The following is a 6329-nucleotide window of genomic DNA, read 5'->3' on the forward strand; positions in this document are numbered from 1 at the left end:
ATTTGAATCAGAAAGTTTCACGGAATAATGAAAACTTCATACAATTTTTAGTTTTGTGGTTTGGGGGTACCTCGATGGAAGCATTAGTTTCAAGGGGTACCTTTTTAGAAAAAGGTTGAGGACCGCTGATCTATCAGATTTAGAATTCTGATAGTTTACCTGCAGTGAGCGATCTGATAAATAATTTTGGATCAGTTTAATAATGTACAGAGGAAAATAAAAAATCATCAATTTTATAATCAAACCTGTCAAATGCTTTCTCTATATCAATAAGAGCAACTCCAGTCGAATATTCTCAGATTTGTTGAGTCGAATTAAATTCGTAACTCTTAATAACTGATGAGTGGTTGAATGCCCTTGGCGAAAACCAAATTGCTCATCAGAAAAAATAGATTTGTCATTAATATGAACCATCATTCTATTTAAAATAATCTTTTCAAACAGTTTGCTTATTGAAGAAAGCAAACTGATTGGACGATAACTGGGAGCCTCAGCTGGATTTTTGTCCAGCTTCAAAATTGGAACAACTTTGGCGTTTTTCCATTTATCTGGGAAGTATACACACTGAAAACATAAATCAACCAAATAGTATAAAAAGCTCCCAGGAAGTTTTTAGATAAGTTTGTGGAAAATACAATCATCACCCGGTGCTTTCATATTTTTAAAATTTTCTGATACGTAATAGATCTCACTTCATCCAAATTAGTTCCCAACGCCATTTGTTAATAAAATTTTATATATTTTATAAAATTTCCCTTTTTAAGCGCTGGAATTGGCTTTGAGGTTTTTTTTTAAAGAATTTTCGTTAATTTCCAACAGGGTTTCGAACTGGGATTCAACTTCGAGACATTATTTTCAAAGTTGGTATTTCTCAGAATAGCGACGTTTTTTAATTTCATTTTCCAAATCTTGCCAAATAACCTTCAACGCAGGATCGCGAGTTCTTTGGTATTGCTTTCGCCTCACATGCTTAAGACGGATCAGTAGCTGAAGATCATCGTCAATAATAATGGAGTTGAATTTAATTTCACATTTAGGAATTGCAATGCCTCTGGCTTCGACAATTTTTCTTCTCCATTGACATTACATCTCCCACTGGGACATTGCCGCCTCGCACTTAAGAAAGATGCAGAGAACTCTATGACCTCTCATTGGTGCCAGGGGAGGTTTCAGGATTGTGTGGAAGGTTATAACAGTAGGAATAGTTTTGGTAGAACGTGAAACACATAAAGAGCTAAGATAGAAATACATAGTAGGAAAATAACAAGCCTGGAATTGAACCCACGACCTCCTGCTTATAAGGCAGAAGTGGTAGCCACTAAACCACCGAGCTCGTCTCACCTTATTTATAAGATTATCGGCTGATTATTTGATGGTAATTGTTTTATGGTTGCGGAGAAGCTACCAATGATTTAAAAAAAAACATGTTGATTTATTCATTGGCAATAATAACAGCATTACCTTCAAAATCGGAAAGGCTCAAATGGAAGACTACCCCACTATCATAAAAAATGAGATTTGTTTCAATAGCACAATCACTGATTCACCAACCATAACAAAATCAACAGCATGCACTTCCATTCCACTGCACTCGTTTATGTTTGTTTGTCGGATTTAATTTAAATCACATTCTATTACTCTGCCATCCATCGACAAGTTAGCAAATACCTGCAAACGTCACGTGAGGCATAAACCCGCAGCTGCTGCTTCTGTGGAATTATTTGATTAATAAAAAAATACAGTTGCACAGCAGTGCAGCACATCTACCCACTCGCTCACCTGACCTGGATTGGCAGCAGTTAACAATATTTCCGAGAGCTAGATCCATCCGATCCGAGTTTACGAATTGACGAATTGACCGACTAACCGAGAGCTTTCACAGTATGGCATTGACTGACTGGCGGACGGATGGAAGCCTGCAAAAAAGTGTAGATCCTATTATCCCCCCTATCCTTCCTCACAATTGTAGCAGGAAAAAAAATGTAAACATGCCGCCTGACTATACGTAAATATGGTAATGTAAATATGTTTTTGCTTTCCTGAAACGATCATATGCAATGGTGGAACAGGAAAACTCAGTTCTAAAAGGCATTTTAATTTTTCCATTTTCAACAGAACAGTCGGACAAATAAGTCATCCAAAAAAATCCATTCAAAATTGCAATCATTTTCGGAAAGGTAATACCATTAGGGAGATTATTCAGTTTATTTGCTTCAAGTTTGTGCATATTCTATGGGAAATCGTTCACACCTAGAACGGTGACGAGTTACCGACGATCGCTCGGACTGTAGAAATATTTACTTTAGTAGGTGTAAGGAAGGATGACTCAAAATGCACTCTATACGTTTTTTTTTTTAAGTTTTACTCAGCAAAAACCTTATAGATATATATTGAATCATTTCAAAATAAAGATACATAATTTACATTATTATTTGCAGGTCGGATTCATCGCATGTGGTTTGGGACAAAACTGAAAAATAATGGCACTCTAGCATTAACGATAAACAGTTTTAAATGAATAAAATGTCGGGTTAATAATTGGAAATCTATGCAAATTTGTGTTGGACCTGATGAAATTCTAAAACTGATTTAACATGGTGGATCATTTTGTCCCACGTTTGCATTTCGAGCCATTTCTATGAATCGAAAGCAGTGGCTGGTTCCCTATCTACCGCCGTAGAGAGAATCCTGACAAGTGCATGGCTGTAACCAAATACTTTTTGCAAGCAACACGTGCAACAATTCGGTCGCATATTATTGTATTTGATGATACGAACAGTTTTGACATAGTTTAATGATAATGAATCACAACTGTGTATCGCGATTTGGTTTTTCGAAACGCTTCAGCATTAAACACCACACTAATTAGCTTGGTTTATAATCCAAGGCGCCAATCTGACGAAATGAATGAAAGGGACATCAATCATCTTGGTCGGTCATCATTAATGCATTCATTTGCCGTCGAATGCAACTGATCATAAATTAAGTATTAAGTATCATAAAGTATTGAAAATTGATAATGCTTTTTGGGCTTTGTACGACCAGTACGACTATTCAATGCCACGAAACACCCAATTTTCATTCAAGAAATTAGTGATGACAAACAAATTATTTTTGTTCAATTTGGAAGAATTACCACCCTATAGGCTCCATGAATTTTGCAAATTACTATAATTTGAGACGCCACACGTCTTTTTTAAGAAACATAACCAACATTTTAGACATAAACAAAAAAACTCTGCCGCAACGGTTTGTTATCATTCCACCCTGCCAGTCATAGGGCCCGCTCACGGAATAGGCATTCCTATGAGTCTACCGACAGCGATAACGAATCCAAAGGGAGAAAGAGTAGCTTGCCTAAATTTATCGCTTCATGCTGTGCTGATAACGACGATGGTAGGTCCACACTCAACCAGCAGCAGATCGTCATAATGCATAACATCACTTATCAACATCTGTTATCGGGCGGTAGTGAAGAAAAAGAGAACTGGATAGACAATGAAATATTTGGGTTAGAATTACTCACACCGAATGGGGTAAAAACACTACGGTGTTAGAATGTTGAAAAATTCGAGAATGTTATTTTTTGCCACATTTCGTTACAAAACAATATGTTGACAATCCTGGAAACACTTCATTGCTAGTACTTAGCAATAGCATTATTTATGGAATAAGCAATCGAGAAATTGTCAATTTTGCACCTTTACCGAACTTGAGACCTACATGTTGAAGCGACCGTCAAAACACATCAAAAGAGTTATCTGAATAGATTTGACTTTATGTATTTTTAACTTCCTGTGCTTCACTGTCAACGTTCTTCAATTAAGCATAGTCCAAAATCAAAAGTTTTTAAGTTTTTATACTTTCAGCAATTCGATCGTAAAAATTACGAAGGAAAACACTGTACGGCGTCGTTTTGGCATCGCACCTACCTAGCGCAATATTTCTCTAGATTTTAAAATTTCTCCAGAAAATGTGATGGATTTTCGGGGAAAATATTCGAAATTCCGCCCTTTTATTTTCCGTAGTACATTCCTGTTTTTTTTTCATAAACAAATAATCTCGGTCGAACTAATTATTTCGGTTTTGTGAACGTGAATTACAAATAAAAAATATCTGATATAATAACAAAAACAATTGCAATCAAGGACTACCGTTTAAAGAGTAAGTATTGTATAATTAGGGGGGGGGGTCTAGAAATCCAAAAAAGTAGGGTAAGACGGTATAATGCGCCCCACCTGGCCAAAACGCCCCTCTTTGATTTCTAGAAAACTATAACTAATTAAGGGTCAAAATCAGTTGGTACCTATAGGTATTTGTAAACCCATCATACTATGTGAATGTGGAAGTATTTTTGTATTACACAATGAAAATAATGGCAAAATACAAAAAGTTACAGTTTTGATGTAACTTTTTATGTTTGTTACCCCAACATTCTGGAGCGACTCTGGCATACTGTCCACAAAACTTGCACTGGAACACTCAGTTGGGCAACAAAATAACTTTTCTCAGTGGTTAATCTTATATATAAAACCCAGATTGATCAACCTAGTGGTGATGGCGCCTTTCTCGTGTAAAAAGGTAATAAATGTAGCCTTTACGCTTACACCTCGATGATGTACAAGAAAGGCAAAACAGTTACACCGTCTAATGTTATGATAGGAAATTTACACTAGTAGACGACAGATGGCGCTGCCAAAAGTTTCTCGAATTTCCTATGTTCGAATTTTGACTTTCGGACAATTTCATGGTACTATGAAACTGAACGAAGAGCATACTTACGCCTAAATGCGTGCAACTTTGAGAATCTTTATAGTACGATGAAACTCTTAATGGGAGCAAGCCACGGATAAACTTCATAAATATTCATAGATGCAAGGCATTTTTCATAACACATTATTGTTCTATGTGACTATGTCTCATTATTATTTTAATATTATCTATTTTTTGCAATTTGCAATTATAATGAAATTCAATAGTGATCAACAGCGTTTTAGTCTCTGTCGGATGCAACTTGTTGCAAGAAAATCGGTTAAGAGTTTCTATGTGAAAATTTGGCTAATGTTTTTTATGGCATTTTGTGCACACACACACGCACACACATACACACACACACACGCACACACGGACAGACAGACATTTGTTCAGCTCATCGAGCTGAGTCGAATGGTATATAACACTATGGGTCTCCGGGACTTCTATCAAAAGTTCGATTTTGGAGTGAAATGATAGCCTTTCGGTACAACTTTGTTGTACGAGAAAGGCAAAAATGAAATGGTCTGTGTTCGTATCCGCATAACTCGAAAACGGCTGGATAGATTTTTTTCATTTCTTCAGCAGAAACATTCGTTATAGTTTCCGACGGGTTTATATGATATTTCCTAATGCAAAAATTACGAGTAAAGTTGAGCAAATCGTGAAAAACTAAAATTGTGATTCCTATGCGAACTTTGCATGGGCAGTTCGGAACGCACATTCTCGCCTACTATGCAGGACAACGTCTGCCGGGTCAACTAGTATGATATAAAATTGCTTCCATCTTCAAAAATGTAACGATTTTCGAAAACATGTTTCACTGGCCAAAACGCCCCAGTGTAGGCAGGACGATATGCCCTTACCAACTGGACACAAGCGCAGCGAGCCTGCAGCAGTTGCTTCCAAATTGTATGGAAAATATTGAAATGTAATTCACATCTGCTTAAATGGACCTATGTTGGTTTTTTAATATCAAGCGCATAATGATTTGTAACATTTTTATTATGGGATTGATAAAATACTAATTAAGGGCTATGAAACGTTTTTGGCTAAGGTGGGGCGTATTGCCCAGGCACTTGTTGAAATCCATTTTTTCGCGACTTTTCAAAAAAGCTTTATTACGTGTTTTCTGTAATATTTTTATATGACTACTCACGGGCAATGGATTTGCGACTTCCTGGACTACCAAATAACACAAAGTTTGCATAAATTGCGTTGAAAAGTAAAAAGTTATCAAGGAGTTGTCTTAGGGGGGGCATATTATACCGTCTTACCCTAATGGACGTCATATTTGAATCGCCCCTTCACAAAAATCGTGGTGAAAATTGTGTGAGGGCATTCAGCTTTGAGTTGTCTTATCTCATCTCAGGTTCGAACAACCATTTGACAGTTGGCGGCTCGGTTGGAAAAAATTAAAACGGTTTGATTTTGGTTTGAGTTGTCGGGGGTGGAGTCAAGGTTTGCCGAACATGTTTGAGTATATGTAGTGAAGTTGTACAAACCCCCTTATATTTTTTATGGTTGGTGCTCAAGTTGGCGCTTCGGTCGTTCGTGTGTGCTATTGTTGGTCGAAT

General features: G+C 36.8%; 1 protein-coding gene across 4 annotated transcripts in view; it reads right to left on the reverse strand.

Moving 5' to 3' along the window:
* Positions 1-1902, reverse strand: part of LOC134214455 (uncharacterized) — a 63528-nt gene extending 61626 nt beyond the window's left edge. Inside the window, exons 1-2 of one of the 4 annotated variants that reach the window (XM_062693824.1) lie at positions 1785-1804; positions 1669-1709 (exon numbers count right to left, since the gene is read on the reverse strand). The gene's annotated coding sequence lies outside the window, so the exon portion shown is untranslated. The other 3 variants (XM_062693821.1, XM_062693822.1, XM_062693825.1) reach the window with 3 other exon arrangements.
* Between the last annotated feature and the right edge of the window lie 4427 nt (positions 1903-6329).

Source organism: Armigeres subalbatus, chromosome 2 (assembly GCF_024139115.2).
Source record: "Armigeres subalbatus isolate Guangzhou_Male chromosome 2, GZ_Asu_2, whole genome shotgun sequence".
Classification (NCBI taxonomy): domain Eukaryota; kingdom Metazoa; phylum Arthropoda; class Insecta; order Diptera; family Culicidae; genus Armigeres; species Armigeres subalbatus.